This window comes from Vulpes vulpes, chromosome 6 (genome assembly GCF_048418805.1).
Source record: "Vulpes vulpes isolate BD-2025 chromosome 6, VulVul3, whole genome shotgun sequence".
Classification (NCBI taxonomy): Eukaryota; Metazoa; Chordata; class Mammalia; order Carnivora; family Canidae; genus Vulpes; species Vulpes vulpes.
The window spans coordinates 6188810-6198650 of NC_132785.1; positions in this window are offsets into that span (position 1 = coordinate 6188810).

Genomic DNA, 9841 nt, shown 5'->3' on the forward strand with positions numbered 1-9841 from the left:
TCGATTGGAAGAGACATATTGACACTAGGAAAGGAGAGACCCTGGCCCAAAGATCCAACTGTTCTAGGTCCTGTAGACAAATGGCTGGTGTGGAAACATAAGCAATTCAATTACACAACTAGTTATTCTTATGTAATTATGTGTTTACATGCAAGTTTCAGATGAATGCTGGGTTTCCCCCAGGGTGTCTTGTGTTTCTTTTTTTCTAGACTGTCTTTACAAGACTGTTTGTATGGCAGCTAACCTTAAAAGACCTATTAGCTCTGGAGCACTGGGCAAGTATGCTTACTGCACATTATAAAAGAATTAGGTTCCCTGAATGTAGGGTTCTCCTCCAACTCAACCCACTACATATGCAGGTGCCACCTAGCCCTCTTCTTGGTGTCACATGAGAGTTGGCGCTTGAGGTACCAGTGGAAATACTGACACTCTGGCTACTACTATCGCCATGAGTAGAAAGCCCTTTGTCTCTGATCCAGGAGTTTTGTGTCTTCTGGCTCCCATGCAACTGTGGCTGGCTAACTTGTGGTCATGCTGACTTGGATGTCTCTTTCCTTGTGACAGTGACACGAGGGATTGATTTGCTTTTGTTTTTTTTTTAAAGATTTTATTTATTTATTCATGAGAAACACAGAGAGAGGCAGAGACAGAGGAAGAGAGAGAAGCAGGCTTCATGCAGGGAGCCTGACGTGGGACTCAATTCCGGGTCTCCAGGATCAGGCCCTGGGCTGAAGGTGGCACTAAACCACTGAGCCACCAGGGCTGCCCTTGATTTGCTTTTGTCTCCTTCCATTGTCAATTCTGATTTTGCCAAATTGAGGACTAGTTCCTGGCCTTGGAGAATGAATTAGTAGAGATAAAGACCTCCTGGAAGATAGCAACCAGCACTAGTGTTCTTAAAGCTTTGATAGGACTTCACCGGACTTGCATCAGTCAGAATCCAATCAGGAGACAGGAACCATTGCAGGTATTTTTATAAAGAACTTAATGTGAAGGGTGGCCAGCCAGGTATTAGAGACGCTGAGGTGTCACAGAGGTAAGAACTACAGCCATCACCCCTAGGACTAGGGTAACAAAAGTATGAGGCTGGGAGTTTTTGAAACTTAGAAGCTTGGTGGAAGGCCCAGACTTCTAGACTGGGCAAGATCCGCTTGGTTGGTCTTGGTTCCTTGGGAGCTTAAAAGGGAGACTGGAGCTTGTACTCAGATCTCTGATGAGGGGATGCTGGCCAGTTAACATGGGTGCCTCTGAGCAGGGAGGGGTGGTGGTGATGAGGCTGGTTCTGAGAGCATTAGAAGCAGTTGCTGCTGCTATGATAACACGTGTCATGCGGTCATGGTCACATTAGAGAACTGGACACAGACCACCTCCTTATTTCCTTCTAGTGCCCCCTACCTACAGAGCCAAACAGGGAGCCAGCTGGCAAAGGGAGCATGGCTACGGAATGACACCCTAGCATCACATAGCAGAGGATAGAAATAACCAGGACATGATTTTTATTTTTGTTTATTTATTTTAAAAAAGATTTATTTATTTGAGAGAGAGAAAGAGAGTGGGGAAAGAGGCAGAGGGAGAGAATATCCAAGCAGATTCCTGCTGTTGATTCCCACTGAGCGCGGAGCCTGATGCAGGGCTTGATCCCATGAGCCATATCAGGACCTGAGCCAAATCCAAGAGTCGCATTCTTACCCGACTGAGCCTCCCACGTACCCCTGCATGGGATTTTTAAAAAGCCTATTTAACTAGAGGTTAGAAAATGGGAGGAGATAATTCATTACCTGAGGGTAGTTGGGCAATCGCCTCAAGAGTCTCTAGCAATGACTTGAACTTAGTATCTTTAGGTCGGGGAAGGGAGCAGCCAGGGACAGTTGACTTGGACATCCTGTATTATTACTTCGTACCACGGGCAATTAATTACCTGGCCTATTTTGTGGAGTATGCTGGATGGAGGCAGGAAGAAACATGTTCACATGATCCAGAGAGATAGGCCCACCGGCAACTTTATTAGATTGCATACAATTTTATGAGCTTGTCATAGGCTTGTGCAATACCCATGTCTGTCCACACCCCGATAATGACAGATACCTTTTAAGAGATAGAACACCACAGATGTTTGATTATATTTCACCCATAATTTGTGGCCCACATGACTTCATTGTATATGAGCTGATTTATAAGCTGTAAAGCATAATGCAAATGAGAAGTGGTATTTATTATTTGTATTCTTTCTGGTCTTTGGCTGAGTTCCAGGGAGGTTTCTGTATCCGAGGGAGGATTTCAGAGGAGACAAAGAGAACAGAGAGCAAAATCTCAGAACTTATATAATCACCAGAGCAGTTTTAGAGTTTTGGAGACTTGGTATTTATAAGTAATGGCCCTCCTGACTGTGCTTTTTGAAGTCAAAATTTGGACCTAGAGAAATTGGACAAATATCTCAATAGAGGGCACTAGTCCATGTATTGTTGCTGTTTCAAAATGGCAGGGACTGACTTCGACTATGTCAGTATCTGAAAGTTTAATAATACACATTTTCTTTTCAATCTCCGTTTATTTTAATTGAATGGAATTCTTTTAGAATCTGGTACCAGAAATTGGACAAAAGCTCATGGCACATCAGACTTCGCTGGTGGATAGTGATAATATAATAGTATAATAATATTAAATAATATTAAATAAATGCTAATCAGACTCAATCTGGATCTAGGTAATGGGCATTGTTATAACAGGGTGCCGTTCTATCAGCCTTTATCCTACCTACCAGTTTCTTTTGTCATTTGGATTATGGGAAAGGGCCTATTTCATTAATATTGTCTTATGACTTTTACTGTAATAGTTGCCTTAAGTGAGAATTGAGTTGAATCAGTAGTTGGATTATATACACATAATATATGATATGCTTAAAATATATATGCTAAATATTATGTATATAATAATACAAAAATAAATAAATAATTACTTCTCAAACAGAGCTGGAAAATTTCTTTCCCCTAAACATAGAGGATGCACACACTTCTGAAATGCCTTTGCTGTGTTTCTAAATTTAACAAGAAGAGGGCCTGAGGAGAGAAAGATGCCCCCTCAAGTTAAGTTACCAATAACTGCCCTGACTGGTGGACTGGAATTGCCTTCTGCTCTCCTAAGGCAAAGGTCATGAACCATCAGAGCCATTCATTTACTCTATACCACTCTGGGTGTGGCACTGTTCCAGGCCCTGGACAGTCTTGGAAGAAGGACACAGTCACCGCTGTTTAGGTTAACACCGTACGATAAGGACAAGTGCCTGGAAACAAGTAAGTGGCCCGTGAACATTTCAGCAAGAAGGGGAACTGGAACCTTCTGGGGAGGCCTGTCATCGGGTGATTTCCAAGTGGTTTTGAGTGTGAAGGAGAGCTCTTGCTCATGCAGGGTAGGAAGGATGGTTCCAGCAGAATGAAGGCAAGAGTCTGTGTTGCTGAGCCTTAGGCGAGGGATCGGTCTGCAAAGCAGAAGGAAGGAGTGGGAAGTAGCTGGCTTATGTGTCTTGGCCTGAAGAGGTGCTTTGAAACTGCTGGAGATACTAACCCTCTTGGGCATCAGAGACTGTGACACCCTGCAGCGGCCTGCCTGGGAAACAGCCCAGGCTCTACAATAAGACACCCAGGAAGGCAGCCTGCTGCGGGTCAGGCTTGCAGGACGGGTGACTGACTGCTATCTCTAGTAACAATCCAGGAAGCTGAACACTAACCTCTGTCGCAATCAGCCCCAAATGGCCGGGACTTGATTCATAAGTGACAGCTTCCCTATTTTATCTCCTTTTCCAGCTAAGGATAAATCAGAGAAAGCTAAATATGTACCCCCTACCCAGTCACATAGGATGAGCCACTTCTAGTTAGCCTGACTCCAGCTGACCCGTGGCAACAGCCTCCAATCAGGGCACTCCCGCAGCCTTCCCTCTGTGTCACTATAAAACATTCCCAGGCAGCGGCCTGCCTTGGAATCTCTGCCAAAATGCTAGTGACAACGCCTGACAACCTTCCTCCAGCAAGCTCTGAACAAATAGCCTTTGCTTTTCTCCTTCGGTTGCTCTTACCTTGGCTTCCACAGGAAGGCTGCTGCTGCTTCTGTGGCCTCACCTGCTGCGTAGCGGCCCCCTTGTGTTTCTGTCTCTACTTCAACAAGCATCGTTTGTCCTTTGCTTAGCATCTGACCCAGAGAAATAACAGAAAAAGATAGATTAACAGCAATGCCGGAGGGAGTTTGCTTTTTGAGGGTCACTAGGAAATGCTGTTGAGGGTCTCCTTTTGGGTAGGGTGGTAAGAGCATGGGCTCCAACGGAACAGGCACTAGGACACGGTGCCTCTCTGATGTGGCCTGGATAGCTTTTTAATTTTAAAGGATGGGTAAGGAGAAATTCAACTCCTCTTGGGTCAGTAATCAGTAGTTGACTTACCCTGTACTTAGTAGTACATCCCAGGCCTCTTTATAAAAGTTTTATTATCCTAAGAGTGGCTCCAAAGAAAGATCTCGTGGTTCAACGGAGTCTAATGGTTGGGAACTGTCTATCGGCGGCATGGAAGTTAATTATACGTTCTACTGAGTGCCCCTCTGAAAATCACATTTGTTTCAAGATTTGGGGCAATACTTACTTAGCCTGCTTTCTCATCTGCTGAGTCTCAGCCCTAGATGCCTAAAGGCAGTACAGGAAAATCATATCGTTTTGTTCTTGAGTTTTCTTTTTTTCCTTTTTCTTTTTCTTTCTTTCTTTCTTTCTTCTTTCTTTTTTCTTTCTTTCTTTCTTTCTTTCTTTCTTTCTTTCTTTCTTTCTTTCTTTCTTTCTTTCTTTCTTTCTTTCTTTTTCTTTTCTTTTTTCTTTTTTATATCTCTGCTATGTGCATTGCCAGAAGTCCTCATTCCAGCCTCCAGATGTTTGGGTAGAAGAAACCCTTAAATCTCCTTTCCTCGTGCCTTACTGTCACATCAGGTGTTTGACATGCCATGGGTGCAAAACCAAGTATGATGATGATGTTGACAAATGAAGTGGGGAGGAGGGCTCCCTGTGGAAGCCCCAGCTCCTTGGCTTACATGTGAAGCTTCCTCGATCACCTCATCCTAACTTTTTGGAGCTGTCCTCCCCGGGAACCTTAGTTCCAGGGACACCGGCCATGCGCAAGTGTGTCCTGCATGTATTTGCTTCCAGCATCTTGCTCATGTTACATTCTTCATGCTCTCTCCCCACTACCCGCACCTGCCCAAAGGTTCCTTATTTTTTAAAAACATATTTTATTTATTTATTCAGGAGAGACACAGAGAGAAGAGAGAGAGGCAGAGACACAGGCAGAGGGAGAAGCAGGCTCCATGCAGCAGCCCGATGTGGGACTCGGTCCTGGGTCTCCAGGACCACGCCCTGGGCCTAAAGCAGCACTAAACCCCTGAGCAACCTGGGCTGCCCCCAAAGGTTCCTTATTTTTAAAAGCCCAGCTCAGATTCTATGTACTTTTTGACATTTTTGTGATTGCCTTTTCCAGAAGTGACCTTTTACTTCTTAATTCTCATGGTGGTTCTTGTCCTAACCGCTCAGAGCGCCCTTCCGTGCACTCATCTGTGCAGCCGTCATCATTCGGGCATTTGCCCAATAAATATTTACTGAATGCCCACTAAATTCTCAGTTTTGCTCAAGGCGGGGATATATCAGTGATCAAAACCACAGAAGTGTTTGCACCCTGGGAGGAAAGGCAATGAACAAGATAAATAAATACATAAAACACATAGTGTATCAAGTGCCAGTAGATCTTCATGAGAAAATGTAAAGCAGGAAAAGGCAGGCTACTGAAATTTGTGATAGGGTGGACGGAGAAGGTCTCACTGAGAAGATCATTTCTACCGGATCCGAGAGGGGGGTCACGAAGCAAGTTATGAAGATATTCCCCTGCTACAGAAAGCGCTTTCCTCCCTGCACAAGTGCAAAGGTCCTGAGGCTGCAGCATATCTGGAGGATGTGAAGATGACAAGAGAGTAGCATGGCTGGAGCCAAATGCTTTTGGCTGATGGGAGGGGATAATTAATGGGAGGGGACGGTTGCCATGGAGGGGCTTGTCCGTCATTGTTGGGATTTTGACTTCTGTGTGCAATGGGGAAGCCACTGGAGGGTTGTGGAGAGAGAAGTGACATGATCTGATTTGTTTTAAAAGAAGCGCTCAGGGGCGCTGGGGTGGCTCAGTCCATTAAGCCTCCTTTCAGCTCAGGGTCATGATCTCAGGGTCATAAGACCGAGGCCTGCGTGGAGCCCCACATCGGGTTCTCGCTTGTGGGGGAGTGTGCTGGAGATCCTCCCCACCTCCATCAGGCTCCACCTTTCAAAAAAATAAATAAATCTTTAAAAACAGCCCTGAGGCTGCAGTGTTGAGACGAGGCTGTGGGATGGGGAGCTTGTGGGCCGAAGCAGGAGTGAGACTATCCCAGTGGTCCACGTGACAGATGTTGGAGGCTTGGGCCAGAGGAATGGGGAGAGGTGATCAGATTCTGGATATGGTTTCGTGATGGAGCCAACAGGATTTCCCAAGGGATCAGCTGGAGAAAAGAGACAAAGAGAGAGAATGGAATCAAGGGTGATTCTAGGAGTTTCGGCCAGAGCAACTGGGAGCATGTTGCTGCCATTAACGGAAACGGGAAAGACAGCAGAAGGTTGCGGGGCGTGGGGGTGGCGGATGCTCACGAGCTCAGTTTCTAAACCTGTTCAGTTGGAGGTGCTCATCCGTCACCCGTGTGCGGAGGTCAAGCAGGTCAGCAGGTCGTGGTCTCGGAAGGGCAGGAGGTCTCAGGTCTCACGAATCTTCGTGCCTAGGTTGGTGGCTGCATGAGTCGACCAACCAACAGTGAGCAATGATTCTGAGTAGAGGTTAGGGGAGAAGGTTCTGAGATTTCTCATCCTGAGAGAGGAAACACGTTATTTTTTGTGAAGGTGGTAAAACCTGAAAATGGGAAGATGATGAGTGAGAAGGCACCCTGGGGAGTCATCTCTGGGCCTGTGTCAGCATCTGTGAAGTCTTAGGTCATGAAATACTTATTTTCATTGGTTTAAGAAGAGCCCATAGCATCTTGACTCTCCCCTGAAGATGCCATCGGGGCTCAGGATGTAAGTCATCATTCTTGCTGAAGGCGTCGCCGTCATTAGTATCGCCGGTGGCAGCCCCCTATGCACTACGTATAATAGGAGAGTCGGTTTGATATTAAGAGTTCAGATGCTGGAATTCTTGAATTCGCCCTCCCTTCGGCAGCACATATCCTAAAACTGGAATTCTTGAATTCTGCTTCTTCCCTTTATACGTCGTAAGACTAAGCAAATCACTTGACCTTCCTGTGTTTGTTTTCTAATCTGTAAAATGGGTGTAATATTAATCGCAGCGAATCGTCGTGACAATTTAATTGTTCCCACACTAAAGTGTTTAGAATTATGTGGCACGTAGTGGCTCGTCCATGTGATGGGTATTATTTTTATATCCAGCACCGCCGATACATACTGGGTGCCACGATGGACACTGGATTTGTGATGTCAAATCCAGCTCCTGGCTGTGGATCTACTGATGGTAATTGAGACAGATTATCTCACAGGGAAAAGGGAAAATGAGCTTAGGAAGCTCACTCAAGGCAGAACTGCTGGTGGGAAGCTCAGAAAGGAACCAGAAAGAGTTCTCAGCTCCCACACAACTCGATGCCCACCTAGCACTTCAGTGGCGAAGTAAAGGTCTAAGCGAGGGCCTCAGAGGGCCGTACTTTCAGTATCTGGGCGGCTGCCACATGCTACCAAGGCCGGCCACGTTCTCTCAGTGCCAGGCCTTGGGGCACCTGGACTCGCACCACTCTGGAGGGGGGTTCTCCAGGAGGAGGAGAAGGGCTCTGTCTCTCTGTCCCAGGGCTGGTCCCTGGCAGGAGCCAACAGACAGGCGAGTATGAGGACGGTCTGCCAAAGCTCTGCCTGTCTTCTGTGAGCAAAGTGGACGAAAGGAAGGCATTAGGGAAGAAACGAGAGCATCCGTGAGGTGGGGAAGGGGGTTAGCAGAACAGCCACGTGGTTTCCATCCTGCCTGAAACGATGGCTCCCTGAGACCCGGAGTTGCCTTGCCACCTCTGTGCTGTGTCGGAACCAGGGCTATGCCCCTGGGACTCATTGACTGGCTCCCGAATGAGTAAGTGAATCAAGTCAGCAACCACTGATATGTCAGGACATGTCAGGAAAGATATGCTGTGCAGGTGTTCTTGCCTGACCCAAGAAGAATAGGTTCCTCCTGTTATTTGTTGATTTAAGGGGAAGAAGTCACCTTTACATAAGGAAGGTCTCCCACCCCCCCCCCAAAAAAAAAACAAAGATATTTTAGGAGACTGATTCATTCGATAAATGGTTCCATGGGCCAAGGCCTGTGCTAGAAAGCTGGGAATACAACAGGATGAGGACCAGACTCAGCCATCAGGAGTTTGCGGGCCACCAGCCCCAGGGTTCGTGGCGTGCGTGCGCGGAACAGCACTAGCCCGTTTTCAGGAGTTCAAGGGTATTGGCCCTGAGTCACGGGATGAGTAGGAGTCGCTAGATTTGGGGTAAGGTGAAGGGCAGAGTGAGAGAACCTAAACCAGCCCCGAGGAAACTCCGTCATCCCAGTGGCCTCCTGAGCTCAGATCCAGTTTTAGAAACTGAACCTAGTGTTAGGCCATGAAGATGAACTCACCCCACTGGTCAGCAGGGGCAGGTGCTGTTACCCAAAAGAGCTTCGGGGTTGACTTCGTGCCCTAGGCTGGGATCGCTCCCCGGGAGAGCGGGGTTTCATTGGCGCCCTTAGAAAGGGTATGTCCCGAGCCCACTGAAATGGAAACCGTCCTGACGCCTGCACGACTGGCAGGCAGGGCCCCGAATCGCACCCAGCACTTTGGCTGATAGAGATGCCCGGCGAGTACAATATGTTTGGGGCTTTTTCCCAGTATCAAATGAGGCCGGGGAGAGGCGGCCTTGGACGCATGGGAACAGGAATAGCTGTTCCTTGTGTCAACAAGGAGGCTTTTTTAGTGTGTGCGGAACTAAAGAAATGCAGCTCGCTTACTGGTCTGGCTAAACTTCAAAAATTTGTGTGTGTGTTTTTTTCTTCCTCCCAGGAACATTTTGTTCACGCTGGTGGTTAAAAGGGGGCAGCTTTCACATAGAAGTACGGCAGGAAGCATTTAAGTTGGTTAAAAGGAAGGACTATTTGGTAGGATGATTGAGTGCAGGACTGGGTTCCCAGGGGGATTATGGAGTCCAATTTTTATTCATGGACTTTGCTAGTAAATAGCTCAAGTAGTAAGGGTGGCAAGGCATTTCAGTGCACTTCACCACTTTTTAAAGGCCTGCGCTTTGGGATTCAGAGGAAACGGGAGTGACTTGTGACCAGGAGGGTCCAAGGCGGATTCGTTGGGGTGAAATGTCCTTGGAGTTGGGGTCAGATGTGGAAAGAAGAGTGGGGAGGGCAGTACACAGACAGGTGGAGCGAAGGGACCAGGCGGGAAAGCACGTGGGACCAGTAGGGTGATCTGGAAAGTGGTCTCTGAAGAGGGGCGCGGGAGGATTAGCGGGTATGGGAGGGCTGGATTATGGAGAGTGTGCAAGGCTTGGCCAGGGAATCTAGACCTTACATGTCATCCTAAAATTGACAGGAGGCAATAATTAAGCAAGAGTGTTTATTTGGGATCAAAGAATTGCAATTTAGGGTACACAGACTTGGGTGGCAAACCAAAGAGTGTTCCATTAGGGAGCAAAAGTCAGGGGTTTTTAAAGCAAAAATGGAATGCTTGTATATATATTTAAGATTTTATGCATTTGAGAGTGTGAGCATGAGTCGGG